Here is a 21,258-nt window from a genome sequence, read left to right on the forward strand (position 1 = left end):
GTGAGCTGTGAATCTTCTGTCCCCACTGAGTAGATGGTTGTAAAAAAAATTATCAGATCCATGACTCAGGAAGAAAAACTACCCCCCCCATCCCAAGTATACTCATAGATCTTATCAAAAGGCATAGGTTGAATATAAACTTTTAGAAGAGAAGAAGTAGAAAAACCAATTTATCTCTTGACTTCCCATGGAAATGTCTCTCTTATCACCAACAAATAATCTAGTAACATACAGATGAGAATATCATGTGTTTCATCCTCCTTCTTTTGAAGAGGGAGCTTTTTATAACCCTCTACTTCTCCTCCAACTGCAGTTCAAGAAGTGAGTCAAATGATTTGTCCAACTTGTTCAGCTGTGACAGGGGAAGGATAAGTTCCAGTGTGGTGTTCTCTAAATCCAGTTTGCAGAAATGACCTGGCTCAGCCCCATCCTATAGGCCTGGTTGTAGTCTGGACTCACTGTTCGGGTTACGCGATGTAGGACCTGCGTGATAGAATGCTGCCTGTGATTTCTCCTTAGAAGAATCAAGGAAAGAATCACAGGAAGGAATTGCTTGCATTCTGGTCTAGCTTTCTTTTCCACATCCAAAGAATTTTCACGTAATCAGTTATTGTTTCTACCTCAGTCATGATTTGCTTAGCAGAACCTGTACATTTTAGAATTATCCATTGGAAACCATCTGGTCTTTCTTTGCAAAAACAAAAGCAATTCTGATCACATGAAAATTTTAAATCACTACATATTGATCAAATGGCTTTATACAACTATGGAGTTAAGAGACTTGAATGCTTTAAAAAACGAACAGCTCCTGTGGGCTTTGTGTGGCATTTGAAACCCAAATCTTGAGTGTACAGCTTTTTCTTTTGGCGAGAGTTTCTGCCGCATTCACTGCTGTGGGTTTGTCTGTTAGCTGAAAGTTTGGCCACTGGCTAAAACTGTTGTCCAGTGAAACAGTTTGTCCAGTTCAGTTTCTCTCCCTGAAGAAGTGCATCCATAGGTATCACTAGACTCCTGGCCACAAGCTGTCCCCTGTCCCCACCCAGGACCTCTATTCTCAAGAGGCCTTGTCTAGAATTGCAATAGGTGACTTGACTTTTCACATAGCTAAGGAGATTTTTAGTAAGTTTTGTGGGGTTATCTCTGGAGACTTCCTTAATAGTACGCTCTTTGATCATTTGAAGGGGAGAATTGGTTATGCAAACTGGACCTTTGGTTAAGCGTAGAGGAAGCCACTCTCATTTTTTTTCTGGGTACTCTACTAGAATATGCTTCTAGCCATTTTAAAACATAATTCCCAAATCTTAGTACATTTTGTTTCTTATTCACATCACCCAGCCCAGTCTGGGTCAGCATCCCTTCTGGATGGTTCTGCTCCAAGAAATGGCTCCCCTTCCAGGGGTGACTCAGGAATCCAGACTCCTACATCATGTGGCTCTGAAATGTTGGAGTCATTCACTTCCCCCTGCTGCTGAAAGGTGTCAAGATGTGTGCTGAGGTTCTCCTAGGAGATTTTAGGGGCCAGGTCAGAAAGTGTTATCCTAGCCATGACTGCATAACTTTATGGAGCGAGGGATGCTGGGAAGTGAGGTTGTCTTGTGTGCCCAGAAAGAGGAAATGGGATTGGTGAATAGTGAGGCAGGTTCAGCCACAAATACCATCCCAGGACCTTTCTTCCTGATTTGTATTCCTGAACTAATGGCCTATCCCTAGACAATCGTTCTTTAGAGTGTTAAAAGGTAAACTGAGGCATACTGAAATTTGGAAGAGTTTATTTGAGCAAAAATTGATTGGAATCAAGCGGTGTGAAATCAAAAGTAGTTAGGAGTCTCTGGCCGACAGGTACCAAGGTAAGGCATAGAAGCAAGGAAAGGAAAGTATTTGATTGGCTATAACTTAAAGTCTAGTTGGCCGTTTATTTGGTTGTCCTTAGGTTTTTGATTTTGTAACCTTGAGATGTGTATAGGCTTAGATTTTGCTTTATTCATAGAGGCTGTCATGGCATCTGACCCACCTCACTGTAGTAGCCTCCTTGTTGAATTTAATAAATGCTAGCTGACTAGCTCCTCTTCCTAGGCAACAAGCAGGGCTCTTTCCTAGTCTCCCTTTGCTCTGGGAGAAGACTGGGTGACTTAGAGTGGGAGAAGTGACTTTTTCAGGCATGTTTATATTATTATTGTTCCTTTTTGAAAATTTTAAACATTGACTAAATTGCCCCGTTGAAGCTTGCCAAAATGTAAACTTGGGGGCAGCTTTCTCTGCTAAGATGAATGGACAGATGGTCTTGGGTAGGAGAAGGGAGACTTCCTTCCTTCACGGGCACTTGAGGCCCATAGCCCTTTAGTGAGGCTGCTACAAGTGCACGGTTCACCTCCTTTGCTTCCTTCCTCAGGCCAGCAGCTTCAGAGCGTAGAGCATAGAGGTTAAGAGCACGGTCTTGGGTTTGAGTCTTGGGTAAGACACTTGAAGCTGTGGGATCTTGAGGTTTCAAATGCAATGAACTGTATGAAGTCCTAGCACAGAATCTGGAATATTCTCAGTATATCTCAATTCTTGTTATTTTTATCTGTTATTATTGAGAAGAAAGGACCCTCTTCAGTGGGTGGCTTGGCTCATGACCATGATATGCTTTGGAATCTTTAATAATTTCAAACCCTGGAGGTTGCTTTTCTTCATGTTTCTCTCTTTCTTGCCCCCACTCACCTTCACTTTTTGATTCCAAAATGAGACCTTTGTCTCATCAGATGGTTGCTTCTCATTTTTATTTTCCAACAAGGTAGATCCTAAACTGACTGTACAAAGATGTATTTATTTGCATTATACTTTACATAAACCAGAGCTGGCAGGTAAAATATCAGGAGTTTCTACCTGAAAATGAAGATCCGTCCCTAAAAAAAGCAGATTTTACAACAATGGGCTTGCATGCCAGTGGGGCTAGAGTCATGGGGGCCAACTCTTCCTCCCAGCTGGATCCTTTAAGTCCTATCAAGGTCATTGCAGCCCCCACCACTCCCTGCGTTTCATCTGACACTAAGGCTGCGCTGGGGCAGTCATCCTTTATCATTGTATTTGGACCTTTGTTTTCTAATTGTTGAGCAGTACTGTTTTTCTCATGAATAACTATGAAAAGGAGAGAAACAAAAAATAAGCCCATGGTGTTAAATGTATCAGAAAAGTGGGAGAGGGCAAAATCCTTTAAAGAGAAGACCATCTGTGTGTCTGAGAGTAAACCATGTGCTAATCTCGAAAGAATGAAAGCTAGCATGCTTCACTCAATATTATTGGTTTGGCCCCTGAAAGCAACTGTGCTTGCTACCTGGGGAGAAAGGCTCGCAATCGAATATAATGAAGATACTAGAATAGACAGTACAACAGATGTTATGGGCATTCTGAAGGAGGGCTTTGTATTTTTCTTGATTGAGTTAAATTGCTGGGCAGTGACATTTTAAAATTATCGATGTCTGGAAATTCCCTTTTCATCGGCAACTTAGGAACTTTTGGAGAAGATCATAGAGATGGAAGAAGCCTTCTAGAGAATATACCCAATTCCCTCATTTTCAGATAAAAGAAACTGAGGCCCAGAGAAAAATAAGTACAATCACACAACCAAAGCTAGGACCCAAATCTGCCTCCCGGAGTAGTGCTTCTGTTTTCTGACTCTTCAGGTAGGCAGTTGGATGCTCCCAGGAAGAGGTTTGCCACTTGGAGAGCAGGGTTAGAAACTACATGGAGCTTCATGGCTTTTCATTTTCCAGGCATTAAAATCAAAGTAATCAAGGTTTAAGGCATGCCGTGAAAGACAGAAATAATAGGTCTACAATTGTGGAAGTGGAATATTCTGGGATGCCTGGGTGGCTCAGTGTTTGAGCGATGGCCTTTGGCTCAGGGTGTGATCCTGGAGTCCCAGTATCAAGTCCTGCATCGGGTTCCTTGTGGGGAGCCTGCTTCTTTCTCTGCCTGTGTCTCTGCCTCTCTCTGTGTGTCTCTCATGAATAAATAAATAAAATCTTTTTTAAAAAAGGAAGTGGAATATTCCATGATGATAAGTATCAAGTCCAAGAATAGAGGGGATAAGGGATGAAGGAAAAATGTAATAATAATTTTTTTCTAAGCAATATCATAGAGAAAGATTTGTAGCAATGAAATGGAACATGACTTGAGGACCCCTAAATCTTGATCAGATACACTTGGAATAATAGTTTTACTATTTTGGTCTAGACAGGGAGTAAACAGTGTAATTAGCAAATCTAAAATTCCACAATTTCAAACAAAGAGCCAGAATTTAGTCATTGATGACTTGCTTGGCAGAGATCCATTATTTTATTGAAAACCCTTCAGTAAAGAGGTTGAAGGAGTGATGGTTGTTGATTAGTATCTACAGAATGAGTTCAGAGCTAGAGAAATGAAGCAAGCACTGTGATGGATTTGATAAAAATATGACTTTAGAGTAGCTGAGCTACAGGAATGAGTCTTTCTTTTTTATTTAAAATTTTTATTTAAAATGTATTTGTTGCCTATCAGCTTTTAATTACCTGAAAGTTAGCAAGGAGTGACCATGGTAAGAGAGAGGACACACTCATGTACCACTGGTTGGGATGACTTATGGTATAAGTATGTTCAGAGAACAGTATGTTGATATTAGATCAGAACAAAAACGTGCATGTTTTATGACCTAAATATTCCATTTCTAGAATTTTATTTCCAGTATACTCTTTAAAATTCAGCCATCAGGAAGTATATTTGTAGAAGCATTGGCCATAATAACAAAAAACAAACTGGAAACAAATCAAATTCCCCCAAATCGGGAAATGCTCAAATGATTGGAGTATCTTCATACAATGGAAACTATGTAGCCATTCTCAGTATTTTGGAAGATTATTTGATAATAAAGAAGAGAATTCATAATACTGTTAAATGTGAAAAGAACATGACTCACAATTTTAAAGTATAAAGATCATAGATATTTAAAACTATTAAGAATGTCATCAGTGGTTGTTACCGGTGTTACTAATCACTTGGTAATATTTTCCTAATCTTTATTTCCCAAACTCTCTTTACGCTTTAGTGATAAAAAGTTATCATTTAGTAATTAAAAAAATCCAACCCCATCATGAAACAAATTTCCTGACTTAGCTGATTTTGGCCTCAGTTCTACTGGCTACAGAACTATGTCCTCAGCCCATGAATTATTTTGTAGCATCTTGTGCAGATGCCATACATGATCTACTAAGCACATTTTAAAAAAGATTTTATTTATTTATGAGAGAGAGAGTGTAGGAGCAGGAGCACAATTTGGGGGAGGGGCAGAGGGAGAGGGAGAAGCAGACTCCCCACTGAGCATGGAGCCCAACATGAGGCTCCTTGTGGGGCTCATCCCAGGACCCTGAGATCATGATCTGAGCCAAAGCCAGGGGTTTAACCAACTGAGCCATCCAGGTGCCCCTCCTAAACACATTTTAACAGCTTTGTATAAAGTCTTTCTCTAAGAGATTCTGGACATGCCACACATAAAGGTTTCTTAGAAGTGAACAATCCATGGGGTTCCTTCGGTATTCCCACATGATAACAGCCAGGTTGTTGTTAGCACTCTGCTCTGTGCTTAATTTCAATCTGCTCTTGGTTTCAAAGAGTGAAGTGCCCTCTGCAAAGAGCGAAGTCCTCATATTTTTTTACTCTAAATATCCCAAATAATTCTGGTGATTTCAATTATTTCAATTTTTTAAAAAAAGGACACAAAATGTTAAGAGTTTAAAGGAACATTTGGGATTTTGTAATGTAGTCTCTAAATTTACAAATGATACAATTGAGACCTGGAGAAATTAAGTGATTTCCCCAAGGTCACAGTCAGTGCCAGAGATGCCTAAGTAAATGTCATCTCACTATGCGAACATCTTGAAGGGCCTGCATGTGTAGTTTACCAACAGAAAGGATTAGTGAAATTACTACTAGATAATCACAAATACAAAATGGCAGCCAGGGAATGCTGAATGCTCCTTTTTCTCTTTCCATGGGGGAAACTTTTAGCTTTATATGAGTCCTGAGAGCTTCTCTCTCTGGTCTTCCTTTCTCTTCTCTTTTCTGCCCTTCTGCCCTGCCCATCTGGGTCAAGAATAGGAATGACATCACTCATGACCCCATTGTGGGATGACTTCTTGCTGCTTAATGGAGAAAGCCTTTGTGTCTTTTAGATTCTTCTGAGAGGAGCGTCTACAGACAAGTAAATCCCCATGTGGCTAATGCAGCTTTCTGTTCACATGGGAAAGCCTCATGCTTTATTATATTAAATTGCTGTATAATAAATATATATCATACTATGGAATGGTTTTCATGATGTGATGTTAAAAAAAAACAAGGGGGAGAAAAAAGTCATGTGTTTAAAAAGATAATGAGACAATCATGGTTATCCGAACACTGAATATTTTGATAAAATTAAAGAATTATGGAGGTACCTAGGTGGCTTAGTTGAGCGTCTGCCTTTGGCTCAGGTGGTGATCACTGGGTCCTAGGATTGAGTCCTGCATCGGACTCCCTCCAAGGAGCCTGCTTCTCCCTCTGTCTATGTCTCTGCCTCTCTCTCTTTGTCTCTCATGAATAAACAAATAAAAAATCTTTAAAAAAGAAATTAAAGAATTATGGTTCATTTTGTTAGGTGTGATAATGTTGTAGTTTTTTTTTTTTTAAAGAATCTGTATTTTTGGAGATGTATACTAAAATATTTATTGATGAAATTAACTGATGTCTGGGATTTGCCACAGAATAATCTGGGACACGGAGTTGGGGAAGCAAGTGGGCTATAGATTAAATAAGATTGTCCACAAATTGGTAATTGTCAAAAGTGGGTGATGAGGATGTGGAAGTTTGTTAAATTTTTCTGTTTTTGTAATGTTGGCTATTTTCCATCATAAAAAGTGGAGGAACTCCTATTAGGATGTTCAATGGGAAAAGCAGGAACTCCAGCTTAAGACCTCAGGTCTTAGAGGCAGGGACTGATGCGTGTGAGGGACTCCCACGCTTCGAGATCATCTATCTTTCCTGACTGACTACACGGTAGGTGGCAGGTGTGGATGAATGAATAATCAAAGATGATCCTTCTGATTCTGGTACAGGGCAATTTCCAGTGAAGTTCAAGTGAGTACGTTCTGTAAGATATGGACTAGTTATCACCTGTGGGTTTCAGATTAGGTTGTTTTTTTTTTTTTCTTATTTATTCAACATTGTACTTTATGGTCTGTCCTCCCTCCTTCATTCCACATGTTTTGAATTTGTGTTGTGACTGGCTGGCTCTTTCTTTTCTTTTCTTTCTTTCTTTTCTTAAGCCTTTTTTTTTCTTTTTAAAGTTTGTACCTTCTGACCACCTTCACTCTTTTTGCCCACTCCCTATGCCTCCATCTCTGGCAACTACCAATCTGTTTTCTGTATCTAGGATTTGTTTTTTATAAAAATATTCCATGTACAAGTGAGATTATACAGTATTTGTCTTCTTTTGTTAACTTATTTTACTTGGTCTAATTCCCTCAGAGTCCATTCAATGTTGTCACAAATGACAGGATTTCCTTTTTTATGGCTGAATAATATTGTTATAAATATGCCCAAACTTCTTTATCCATTCATCTGTCAATGGACACTTAGGGTTGTTTCCATATCCTGACTGTTACAAATAGTGCTGCAATGAATGGGGGTGCAGAGATCTTTTTGAGATAGTGGGTTTTGTCTCCTTTAAATAAATACCCAGCTGTGGAGTTGCTGGATCATATGGTAGCTCTATTTTAATTTTTGCAATCTCTGTGCTGGTTTTCATTGTGGCTGCACAAATTGATGTTCTCATCGCCTTTTGGAAATGGCAGAGTTGTATCCTTCCTATTGTCCTTCAAGCAGCTGTTTTCTGTAGAAGTCTAGTATTTTTTAAGAGCACAGCCTGAGTTGGCTAACAGCACATACTGTGATCAGCTTGTAGACTTAGTGGCTGTTTGTTTCTCATTTTTGACTCAGAACCACAAGAAGGGAGCACTGAAAACCACACAGACACTTAGAGAGGAAAAATAGGTTTATGTTGCTCAGAAATTTTACCTTTCATCTGAAAGATATAGGAATTAAAGAATGTTCAGTGTGAGAAGGTTTCAGTATTGACAGAGGCCAGTAGAAGTAAAGGTATCTGAGGTAAAGACGTACAAGTAGGCAATTAAGGTAAAACTGATTCAGAATAATCCTACTCACTCATTCCTCATCTGCTATCCATTTCCTCAACTTCACCCACAGTGCTCCCAGGAAACCCCGTATTTCCTCCCAGCCTGGCTGTTTCTGCTGGTTTTGTATTCTTGTTGGAATCCTCCCACTGGTCTATATTCTAACTGCACACTTAGCACAGCACTAAGCACTTAAGTGTTTCATAGTCATTTTTTGGGTTGGATTCTTTGGATAAAATATCCCTGGAGGCATGTGGAATGTTGCAATCCTGAAGATGAGGAAAACGGAATCAGAAGACAAAGTGGACCCCAAAAGCAGTTCAGTCTGCTTTTCACTTCAGGGTATTGAAACCTAAGGAGGTCCATTGACTTGCCCAGAGATACAAGAGGTAGAGCCAGACCAGAACTCAGTCTGGGTGCTCATGGTATTTCTAGAGTATCACACTACTTGTTACTTACAGGATGACAAAGTGGCGATGAGTTTGCAGATTGAGTTAAGGAGGATCTATGAGAGGGTCCTGGGTGCTTGTCTCTTTCTGTCCTGGTGGTATATAAAGTGATGAGTAAAAGAGAAGAGAAGAAAGAGGGCATCAGTGATGGCCCCGAACTAGAAATAAACCTAATGTCCATCAGCAGTGAATGGCTGTGTGAACTGTAGTGTAGTCAAACAATGGAATAACATACAACAGTGAAAACAATACGAGCCAGTGCTATGCTTAACAACGTAGGTATTTCTCACAAGCTAATACTGAATGAGAAAAATAGGCCTGAGAGTTCATATGTGTGATCCCATTCATATGGAGTTCAAAACCAGGCGAAACAAATCTATGGTGATGAATGTCAGCATAAGAGTTACCTTTGGGGTGAATGGTGACTAGGGGGGATATGAAGACGGCCTTCCCTGTTGGCAGAAATATTCCATCTTTTGATCCTGATACTGATTATCCAAGTGTGTTCCTTGTGTCTTAAGTCGCTGAGCTGTGCACGTAAGATGTGTGCATCTTTCTGTATGTTCACCTGAGCTAAAGACGCTAACTTATCTAAAACTGAACTTCTCACCTTGCTCCCCAAACCTGTACCACTCACCGTCTTCCCATCTGACCTAGTGGCTTCCCTGTCCTCTGAGTTGTCTCTGACTTCACTCTTTCCTTCATATACCAGATCCGTCTGCATATCTAGTTGGCCGTAACTTCAGCTTAGGTCTGGCTTCCACCTCCTGTCCTGCTCCTCTGCTGGAACCATCCTGGTCCTGGACACCTTGTTTGCTCCCCTGGGTTATTGCCATCACCTTCTAACTGGTCTGGCTGCTTCCACCTTCACCCTCATTATAGGCTGTTTTCAGTACTGTTCCTCACTCAGAGTAAAGGCCAAAGTCAACACAGCTTACAGGGTCTGGAGCAATATGACCTCAACTCCTCTCTGTTTTTCTTGCTTCCTTTCACCTCCAGCTATCTGGTCTCGTGGCTGTTCTTTGAACAGCCTGCACACACACCCCTCCCCATAAGGTCTTTTCCCTTCTTGATCAGTGCCTCCCCACTCCCCCACCCCCATAGCTACATGGCCATCACCTCTTTTAAGTCTTTTCTCAGACATCACCTTCTCAACAAGACTTACTCTGACCTCCCTTTATAAAATCACCCTTCTGGAAAAAGAAGATGAAATCAGAGAGGGAGGCAAACTATAAGAGACTGTTAACTCTAGGAAACAAACAGGGTTGCTGGAGGGGAGGTGGGTAGGGGCTTGGGATAATTGGGTGATGGGCGTGAAGGAGGGCATGTGATGGAATGAGCACTGGGTGTGATATGCATCTGATGACTCACTGAATTTTCCCTCTGAAACTAATCGTATTAATTAGATTAAATTTAAGTAAAAAAAATTTAAAAACCCGAAGACTAAAGCTATAATCACCCTTTCCTTGCACTCCCCTGCCGTGCTTTGAGTTTCACCTTTGTGCTTATTACTTTCAACAAACTATGTATTTTCCTTATTTATCTTTGCATGTCATTTGTCTTTTCCCTCTATACAAACATCTTGGGGGAACTTTAAAGCAACTTAAAGTTTGGAGAGCTCAGGTTTTGATCTTCCCGGCTGCAGAGTGTTTTTACAGCCCATTACTGAGTTTGGTTTTACCCCTTGAGTGGACAGAATGAGCACTGGTGGCTCCTGGCCTTTTGTTGTTGTTTTAACAGATGAGGCAACTGCATCTTGAGAGAACAAGGTCAGGGGGCTAGGAAGTGGCAGGGCCAAGACTTGGCGATGACTTCAAGGCCACTCTTCTTTCTGCCGTGACATGTCACCCCCTAGGGCAAACAGCTGTAGCTAAATGGCAGAGGAGGCCGAGGACAGAGCCCAGCGAAGAGGTGGGCCAGGGAGCAGAGGGAGCGACCCAGACTTGATGTAGTTATGAAGCAAGACACGGGTGGTGAGCGTATGGACAGAAAAACGACAGAGCCTGGCCAAGAGACAACTGCCACTGTCCCCAGAGGCCGTTACGGAGTCAAGTAAGGACAGTCCTGGCTTTATTCTGTGTCCAGAGGCCAAAAGTGGAGCAGAAGGAAGGCAGATCCTTCGGTGACCAGAGCTCTGTTTCAAGGGCAAGGTTTCTAGATTCTGGTGTTACACTCCTCCTTTCTGGGCTCTCGGATCATCCGTGGGATTCACATGAGAATCAGGTCTAATTCTTCACCTCTCCTTCCAAGTAGATTTGCAATAGGTCACAACTGAAGAGGACCCATAGCATAAACATAAACGATAAAGAGCACATGTGGGGGCAGGAGGATGTAATGAGTCAGAAACATTTTTCTAGTGAATTTACTGTGATCCGAACATTTGGTTTTCATCATCCTGGAAGCTGGAGAGAAAATGAAAAGTAGCAGTTACCGCCTGGTTAAAACACACTCAATATTTGGTTACAGGCATTTGGAATTTTTAGGAGGATGAAAGCCTAAGAGGAAGCCACCACACAAATCCTATTTAAGGGACATTAAATTCTTTGGTGGATTTTTATTTTTACAGACCTATTTTAAAGCCTTTTTTCCCCACCCCTGCTACCAGATGAGCGTTCTACTTACCCAGTAGCATTGTCTAGAGATGAAGATGCAGAATGCTTGGGCAGCGTTTTCAGGGAGGAGAGATGTGCGTTGTGAGGATCACGCTGGGCTTCTACTCTTGGGGCTGCTCCAAGCACTCTTAGCACCCCACAATTTAGCATTTCCCGGGACATCACGCTCTCAAGCACTTCTAACCTGACCTTCCCATTAAATTTCATCTTCTTAAGGATTGAAACATCTGCCGCTTCTTATGTACTGACTCGGTGCTAGGCCTAAAGTTTTTTAAAAGCTGCGAATGTCGGTACACCTGAAGCATGGAAGACACAATCCTTGCCCTCAGGGAGTTTACACTACAGAGCTGAGAGGGGAAACCAGCACACACAGGAAATAGAAGATCGCAGGTGCTCTGCAGGTAGTTGTCAGGAACACTAGGTTCTAGGCTGGGAGTTGCTATCCCGTGTGTGTGTGTGTGTGTGTGTGTGTGTGTGTGTGTGTGTGACTTTAAAGAAGACTATTTTATTTATTTATTTATTTATTTATTTTTAAAAAGACTATTTTAATCTATCTAAGCCTCATTTTGTCACCAGTGAAAGTAGTTTACTCAGGTCACTGGTTTTCAAACTTTTTGGAGGCTGACCCACAATAAGAAATACATTTATTTCGAACCGTTCATTCACGCAAACCTATGCAAGTAAAAAAAATGTGTATCCGAATGACGCTTGCCCTTTGCGTGTGCACCCAGAGATTTTCTGTTCTTTTTCCTTTATAAATTTGCTGGTGTGCTTTAAAACTGAAGGCTCTCTAAAGTTCTTTTTTGGTTCTAACCATATGTGGTTAATTCTTAATGGAAAATGTTAAATTAAATCCTATTTCTAGATACCCGGTTCTTAAACTTGACAGCAGTTAGGATCTCTTGGGTGGTAGTTTCCTCATCCCTGGAGCCTGGGCTCCACCTCAGAGGTCCTGGTTTAACTGGTAAGGGGGTGTAGCCTGAGGTCAGCATTTTTAAAAGCTTCTCACAGGGTCCACAGCTTCGTCAAGTTGGAGAAGCACTGCTGACGGAGGCTCCCCTGTGCCTAAAACATCTCAGTGCATGGAAATAGCTTTTCCCAAGCTTGGCTTTTGGGTGGTCCCTGCAGCAGATTATGCTCGTGTCCGTAAAAGATGTGCATTTTTCTAATTCCTTCAGGCTCTACCAGAAGAGGCATCCTTCCTCCTATCTAAAGTCCATGCATCTCCTCTCAGGCTCTGGATCCTGTCATCCTCACTTCCTTGGGAACACTGTAGGATCAGCTGTCACCTTCGTGTCATGCTCTTCACTTTGCTCTCCCTACAGCTTGTCCCCATGGCCATGGGCGTCTTGAAGCAGGAGAGCCAGGTTCTGGTCTCACGGAGTCCAAGAATGAGTCTCTTGGGCACAAGGGAGTGAGTAAAGTGATAGAGTTTTTATTAAGCAAGGATACAGGGGTGAGAAAAAGGCTCTCAGGAGTGAGTGGGTCCCTGACATGGAGGCCTTTTAGGGTCGAAGACTAACCAAGGAACTTAAATTCTTTTACCGTCTCTACTGACAGCACCATTGAGATAATGCCTTTCATGGCTTACTTCCTTTTTTAGGGTCTGATAATTGGTCACAAGTGATTGTTAAAACAAGACCTCATCTCTGACAGCTAGGGCAAGCTGGTCTGGTGTGTGCCCTTATCTCTGGTTTCCTTACGCCTCCACATTTTGGGGATTTCTGGGAGCCTGATCCTGTAGCCCCCTCCCCATCTCTCCCTACCTGGCCCCTGCATGCCCCTTACTCCATTTCAACAAGCCCTACCCACCAGAGGAAGCAACCCTCTCCTCCCTCTTTCCTAGGGAAGCTTTCTGAGTGAGTGGAGCTGTCTGCTACCCTCTTCCCAGCACCAGGCCCCTACCAACCAGCTGCCCTCTGCCTTCCACACCTGCCTGCTTCTCAAAGCAGCTCTTATCAAGGTCCCCAGCACCTCCCAGACCATTGGATTCGGCAGATTCGGCTTCATCCCGAACCTTTTATTTCATCTTTATGCTGTGCTATTTGCCTCATCTTCCCCCCACTGTTACCTGCATGAAACAACTGATGCATTTCTACCCTTTGCCTCAAATCTTTGTCTTGAGCTCCAAGTGTTTATGGATGATCTCCACTTGGAGGTCATAAAGCTCAACTTGTCCAAAACTGTATTTATTTTCCTTTCTAACCCTTTCCTTTCTCTGCCAGTGTCCCTGTCTCCTCTGTTATATCCCACAGCCAGCGAGCCCGCACATTCTGCTGATTCTCCCTTGTACATCGCTCTTCACTGTCCCCGTCACCCAGTGCTGCCGCAGTGCCCGGGGCAGTCTCCCGTACCACGACTGCAGATTCCCCGCTGCTTCCTGCCAGCACACTAACCCTGGCGGTGCGTTTGCCACTTTTTCTCCTCTGTGATATTTTGATAACGTACATTGGCTTGTGTCATTCCCTTGTGTAAAACCCATTAATGCTTTCGATGCCCTCAAACCAAAGCCTGAACCCCTTCACACAGCTCACAGGGCCCTTTTTTCTCTGGCTCCTTTGTAACAGCAATCATTTCTCTCCTTTCTCTTTCTGTTTCAACAATATTGGACTTTTATCTCCTCCGGAGTTCCACGTTCCCTTAAGGCCTCTGTATGTGCTTCATTTTGTCTCTCTCTACCCGAAACAGTCATTTTATAGATGAGGAAACAAAGTTTAAGAAAGGAAATGACCTACCTGTGGACATTTGTGTATTTGTTCATTAAGGAAGCCTCTAAAATCCCAGGGTACATCAGAGATGAACAACAGCATGACTCCAGAACCAGACACATTTAGCTTCATGCTTTAGCTCCATCTCTTACTAGCTGTGTGCGCCTGGGCAAATATCCTAACCCTTCCGTAATCCCGGTTTTCCTCATCTGTAACATGGAGATCACTGGGTACCTGTGAGGATGCAATGAGATATGATTGATGTAATATTCTTCCTTGAAAGACTGGAACAAAATAATTAAATAAAATCCTGGTATTGTATTTTTTATTTGATTATTATCCTCAGCCTCAGTTGACTCAATGCTTGATTCTTTGGATTTAAATCGAAAAATGAATAAAAATGCCATAAAAATGATGACATAATTAATTCAGCAGAAATACAGAAGCACTTAAAAACTGGACAATAAATTACATGTGTCCCTTGAAGGATTAGTGAATGTATACCAGGGCAGGGCAAATAGAACATTGTGTGGAATTCAAGGAGAGTCATGATCAGCAATGTGTGTTCAAGTTGAATATGGCCAAAATGGCAAGTGGTATTTGTAGCTAACTTATTCTTATGTTATATTTGTGGTGGAAAGAATTTTAGGTCCAGTCTCAATCAGCTTCTTCTTTTATTGCATATTGAGACTTAGGGCTCGGAGGAATTGAGCATTTGCCAAGGTCATGTCAATTCATTCATTTCATTTTAAACGAAATTGCAATTTAAGGGTGAGACTGGGACCAGAGCCTCAGTTGCCAGACTCCGGGTATCATGCTTTCCATTGTATGGCCTGGTCACAAGCTTGTCCTTTTCCCTCATATGAAGGGAAGCACCAAATCTGCAGTTATCTTGCCCAAGATTAGCCAGATGGTGTTTCTTCCGTAGGAATATGATTGAAATAACTAGAATACAGAAAGGGAGACAGAACATAAAGACTGCTAACTCTGGGAAACGAACTAGGGGTGGTAGAAGGGGAGGAGGGCGGGGGGTGGGAGTGAATGGGTGACGGGCACTGGGTGTTATTCTGTATGTTAGTAAATTGAACACCAATAAAAAAATAAAAAAAAAAAAAAGAAATAACTAGAATACATTGGAAATCTCTAACATGAGAAAATTCATTTTCTTAGATATGAAGTATTATAGACCTTCTCCCCCAGTAAGTTCTATAGTTACTAACACATTTAGAGGATCTGGAATCTAAATTCTACACTAGAAACTGAGTTTCTTTAGGAATGGTCACAAGGCTCTCTGAGCCTTAGCACCATCTTCTTAGAAAACTCTACACCATGAGAGCCAAGTGGAGGAGGCAGCAAAAGACAAAAGATGAAGCAGAGGTCCAAGTAGACTGGTAGCTTGTGCACCCATGGAAGCCACAGGAGCAGAAATAAAGCTAAAGGCTAGGGACTCTGGTACCAATTGTTGGACTGCATGTCTACTTTTTTAGAACTTGATTCAATGGATCTAGAACATCCATTGCCATCTGATTGAGATGACCACCTTTGAGAGACCCACCTTCCTCATACCAAAACAGTCCCTTTTTGCCCTTTGCCCTGGCCCATGACTTTTGGGACTAATTCTGTTTTCATCTGTGGCTGAATGTAACACACGTATAATAAATCATCTCTGCTGTCTCAGCTGAAGAAAAAAAATGGCTATAAGGTGAAGAGTTCCTCAGGTTTTTGCCTCAGTAATGTGGTTGTGCAGGTCAGAACTCACCTGAAATATACTCTTGACAGGAACTGCAGAAAAGGGGAGGTTAGCAGTGGCTCCCTCACTGGTCCTGACCTGGAACTCCTTGGCCTGGACTCCAGTGAACAGTTTTTAAAATGTAAAAGGCTAACCTGAGGTTGTTGATGCTTTTACTTTTCTATGTACTTTTCCATATTGAAAAGTTGTTACCACTTCCGGCCATAACTGGCCAGTATCATCCATTTTGTAGGCCTGCATTGAGAAGGTACTCAGCTAGACTGTCATCAGAAGTGCTTTTTCCATCCTTAAGAGACTGGGCTTCCATTAAATATATCCTTGTATATATACCGAATGTATTTCTAGGTTCTTCAGTAACATCTGTATATTGGAGGCGAGAGGAGAGAGGGGAAATAACACCTTTTGAAAACGAAGTATTTCTTGCTATATTCCAAATCTGCTGTGAGTACTCAGTACTCTGTAATTATTATAATGCATTGTGCCACTTGATATAACACTGCTTTAAGGTATATATGACCTCTGTATTACAGATGAGAAAGCTAAAGCTTGCAGTGGATCTTTAGCATCTAATATTAGAATTTGTATGTATTTACCCCCTAGACTGCAGTGGATTCTAATTAAACATGATTACATCTAATTTACTTTTAAATGTCCTATAATTTTTTACAAAGTTATTTTACCAAATTAGAAAAGGCTTTTTTTTTTCTTCTGTGGCATAGACATCATAACCTCTTTTTTTTCCCATCACACATACAGACACTTCTTAAACAAGCGTTCATTAACAAGGCAGGCACAAAATATTGCATAGATACCTTCTGTAAGCTTGGCGAAACCCTCCTGTCTCTCTTCTTAGGTGCTCTACTCCCCCATCCATCACCACCTCCAATATGGAACAGCTCATTTGAGGCAGACGTAGCTACCTTCCTGGGCAGGATGCTGTGCAGCCAATGGTTGGATGTGGGTCTGATTAAGGCTTCAGGCTCGTATGCCCTGTATAGGTTTTTGGCCTTGCTAGATTCCTATACCTTGTTCATACAAGAATGGAAAGCATTGCTCAGCTATCTTACCAGTTTATATACCTTGAACATCTTTAGTTTCCTCAGTGAGAACACATTTCTCATATTCATTATGGTAATCCACAAGACACTACTTTCATTAATATATTCTTATATACACTGTGGTAATCAGCAAGGTTATAGACTGATGATGTTGACCCAAATAGCAGAATTTGTGGGAGCCATTTGGGCAGTGTGTCTCTTTTTATCTTAATGCTAGATGGCTGATAGCTTGGCCAATCTTAGTACTTAAACTTTAATTTGCATGTATAATATCATAGTGACTAGACTATAATATTTTACAGTAAATTACAGACTTCCTAATTCTGCTCCCATGATTACACTGGCTCTAGTCAGACATTGTTTGTGTGTTTGTGGGGAAAAAAGTACATGTAATGAATGGGAACTTCGTCTTTGCTATGCCGGTTCCCATTGGCTTTCAAATATTTCTCTATTCTGTAGCCCACGGTGCTCTTTAAATGACTCACTGGAGTTCAGTGTCTGCACCCCCACCCCCCCCACTCCTAGGCTGGTAAATCTTATAGAAATTGAGGAGAGTGGGGATGGTGAGCAGGTCAGATAGGTGTCATCTGCAATTTCCAAGTGGTTCTGATACTTTATCTCCCCATTCAATTGCCTTAGGCTAGTATCTCGTTTTGGACAAAGCATTCTTCTTTTCACTTATAAATTGCATTTTATTGAAATGGCTTCTAGAGTACTGTCATTTTCTCAGGATCTCTTAGTCTGAGGAAAAAAGTGAAGACTTGGTGGCCTAAAAGTCATTTATTCTTGCCCATACATCTACAGGTCAGCTTGAGTGGGCTGGCCTTGGCTCCCCATGCAGGTTTGGGCTCAGATCTGCTCCAAGCATAATCCTTCTGAGGCCAGCAGCTATTGGTGGAAGTTCTTCCCAGAGCAATGGCAGAGATGTGGAAGGTGAGTGCCACTATGCAAACTTTGTTCACACATTCAGTTGTACTGAGTCTGCTAACATCTTTTTCACTAAAAGAGGTCATGTGGACAAGGCCAAAGTCAGAAAGCAGAGAACTGTATTCCTTGTGCGGGGCAGAAGAGAATATGTTTGACACCCTAATATACCACAGGCCCTGAAAGAACATCATCGATCCTTGGGGGCAGTTTTTGGTTTGCAAAAATTTATGCACACAGTTACCCATTCAGCCCTTATAATGGCCCTGTGAAGTGCCTATTGTATGTCTCCATTTTTAATGAGCAGTGACGGTGTAAGGAGGTTAAAGATCTTTGGGGAAGGATGACCTGCCAGTAGGTGACACAGCTGGGCTCCTGTCTTCTTGCCCTACATCATTCCCCATCTGACTTCCATGAACCATAGAGACCTTTGCACTCTGGATACCACCAGAGAACATGAACGTGGCTGTGGGTAGTTCTCAGTGTTGCTTGTTGATGGTATCCTGAGGAAGAATACTCAAACTAGAATGGTTCAGGCCAGTGCCTCTCAAACTTCAACGCACTAAAAGTGAATTTGTGTGACACCTTTGGCCTTTTCCAGGGTCACAGCACTTAGCACTTCAGGTCACATGTAGTGTTCTCAGTTGTCCGTTGCTGAGTGTAAGGTTCTCCAATGGGATTTCTGTCCTGTCCCTGGTAATGTTTCTGATGCTGTCAGTTGTTTGTTTCTACCACTCTTCTTTTTGGGTTTGTGGTACTTTTGTCTGTGGGTTTTTTGTTCAGTTATCCTAGTCTGTCCATCTGTTTTTGGGGGAGGAATTTTGGAGAAATTTAAGAACAATACCATCAATGCCTCTATCTTTCCAGAAGTCTATATGCCTGATCATTGATGGAGCCTTTCCTGGGCCTCTAGAGTGACTGACCACCACCTCCATTGGCACCTACCCTACCCTGGATATCTTTAGCACATGATACCAGTGACACTTGCTGTTTATGGATAGGTCTCCTTCTGAGGGTAGAAGTTGCTTTTTAACTGCCTTTGGATCTCTAGTACCTAAGGTAATGTCTGGCATATAGAGTCCTTCAGTAAGCATTTCTTAAATGAAAGAATAATCAAAATATTGCTCTTAATAGGTCCCGCACCTGGAGTAGTAAACTTGTTACCTATGTAAATTGCCTAATAACAGCAAATATACTACCTCTCCCATAAGAGACAAGTCATGGGATATTTACTCTGCCTGGCTATTCAAATACTGTTCAAGAGGTTTACTTGGGATGGGGGGAGGACAGAGAAAGATTTAGAGGTGCAGTGTCTTAAAAAGTAAAGACTAGGTTATTTTCTGTAAGCTACTCCTGGGTGTTATATTCAGATGCCAAGAGTGGAAGTTGCCTGAAATCTCAAAATTTTAAGCAGAGCACTCAGTGAGGACATTTATGAGGAGTAATAGAAAAAGATGCAGAAAATAGGGACTCAGGTATCCATCAGAACTTGGTTTGCATGGTACTGTTACCATAGCATTGGTGGGAGTGGAGGCATCTTTGGTGATGAGCACTATCCCTATGGTGACACCGTGGGTGGTGTCCTTTTGTTTGACAGATGCAACCTGCCTGTGGTTAGAATTCAGTTCTTTACTTACCCCAGTTGAACTTGGCTGGGAGGTAGTGGTTTGGTCCTGTGCTCAACAGAAAAACAAACTTTCCAGCTCAGCCCCTTTCAGAGATAGCTCTTTGATTAATCTGTGAAAACATCTCCTGCTGAGAGTTCCACTTCCCAGTGACAAGATATCTCAGTCATTTGCCTCTGCGATCAGAAAGAGTGAAAATCTTGATGGAATCTTGTCTCACATTTAGATCTTTCATCCATTTTGAGTTTATCTTTGTGTATGGTGCAAGAGAGTGGTCTAGTTTCATTCTTCTGCATGTGGATGTCCAATTTTCCCAGCACCATTTATTGAAAAGACTGTCTTTCTTCCAATGGATAGTCTTTCCTCCTTTATCGAATATTAGTTGCCCATAAAGTTCAGGGTCCACTTCTGGATTCTCTATTCTGTTCCACTGATCTATATGTCTGTTTTTGTGCCAGTACCACACTGTCTTGATGACCACAGCTTTGTAGTACAACCTGAAATCTGGCATTGTGATGCCCCCAGATATGGTTTTCTTTTTTAAACTTCCCCTGGCTATTCGGGGTCTTTTCTGATTCCACACAAATCTTAAAATAATTTGTTCTAACTCTCTGAAGAAAGTCCATGGTATTTTGATAGGGATTGCATTAAACGTGTATATTGCCCTGGGTAACATTGACATTTTCACAATATTAATTCTGCCAATCCATGAGCATGGAATATTTTTCCATCTCTTTGTGTCTTCCTCAATTTCTTTCAGAAGTGTTCTATAGTTTTGAGGGTATAGATCCTTTACATCTTTGGTTAGGTTTATTCCTAGGTATCTTATGCTTTTGGGTGCAATTGTAAATGGGATTGACTCCTTAATTTCTCTTTCTTCAGTCTCATTGTTAGTGTATAGAAATGCCACTGACTTCTGGGCATTGATTTTGTATCCTGCCACGCTACCAAATTGCTGTATGAGTTCTAGCAATCTTGGGGTGGAGACTTTTGGGTTTTCTATGTAGAGTATCATGTCATCGGCGAAGAGGGAGAGTTTGACTTCTTCTTTGCCAATTTGAATGCCTTTAATGTCTTTTTGTTGTCTGATTGCTGAGGCTAGGACTTCCAGTACTATGTTGAACAGCAGTGGTGAGAGTGGACATCCCTGTCTTGTTCCTGATCTTAGGGGAAAGGCTCCCAGTGCTTCCCCATTGAGAATGATATTTGCTGTGGGCTTTTCATAGATGGCTTTTAAGATGTCGAGGAATGTTCCCTCTATCCCTACACTCTGAAGAGTTTTGATCAGGAATGGATGCTGTATTTTGTCAAATGCTTTCTCTGCATCCAATGAGAGGATCATATGGTTCTTGGTTTTTCTCTTGCTGATATGATGAATCACATTAATTGTTTTACGGGTGTTGAACCAGCCTTGTGTCCCAGGGATAAATCCTACTTGGTCATGGTGAATAATTTTTTTAATGTACTGTTGGATCCTATTGGCCAGTATCTTGTTGAGAATTTTTGCATCCATGTTCATCAGGATCCTAGAGAAGAACACAGGCAACACCCTTTTTGAACTCGGCCATAGTAACTTCTCGCAAGATACATCCACGAAGGCAAAAGAAACAAAAGCAAAAATGAACTATTGGGACTTCATCAAGATAAGAAGCTTTTGCACAGCAAAGGGTACAGTCAACAAAACACAAAGACAACCTACAGAATGGGAGAAGATATTTGCAAATGACATATCAGATAAAGGGCTAGTTTCCAAGATCTATAAAGAACTTATTAAACTCAACACCAAAGAAACAAACAATCCAATCATGAAATGGGCAAAAGACATGAACAGAAATCTCACAGAGGAAGACATAGACATGGCCAACATGCACATGAGAAAATGCTCTGCGTCACTTGCCATCAGGGAAATACAAATCAAAACCACAATGAGATACCACCTCACACCAGTGAGA

General features: G+C 41.6%; 1 protein-coding gene and 1 long non-coding RNA gene across 2 annotated transcripts in view; one reads left to right on the forward strand and one right to left on the reverse strand.

Annotated features, from left to right (window-relative positions):
* The window catches only part of ADAMTS12 (ADAM metallopeptidase with thrombospondin type 1 motif 12), a 303,108-nt gene that overhangs the window by 47,961 nt on the left and 233,889 nt on the right, over positions 1–21,258 (forward strand). The window lies entirely within an intron of this gene.
* LOC119871572 lies at positions 10,319–19,596 on the reverse strand. Its single transcript, XR_005358618.1, has 4 exons — positions 19,319–19,596; positions 15,709–16,059; positions 13,977–14,183; positions 10,319–12,640 (listed from the first exon to the last, which is right to left on the reverse strand). It is a non-coding gene; the product is annotated as an uncharacterized LOC119871572 (long non-coding RNA).

The sequence above is a fragment of the Canis lupus genome, chromosome 4 (genome assembly GCF_011100685.1).
Source record: "Canis lupus familiaris isolate Mischka breed German Shepherd chromosome 4, alternate assembly UU_Cfam_GSD_1.0, whole genome shotgun sequence".
Classification (NCBI taxonomy): Eukaryota; Metazoa; Chordata; class Mammalia; order Carnivora; family Canidae; genus Canis; species Canis lupus.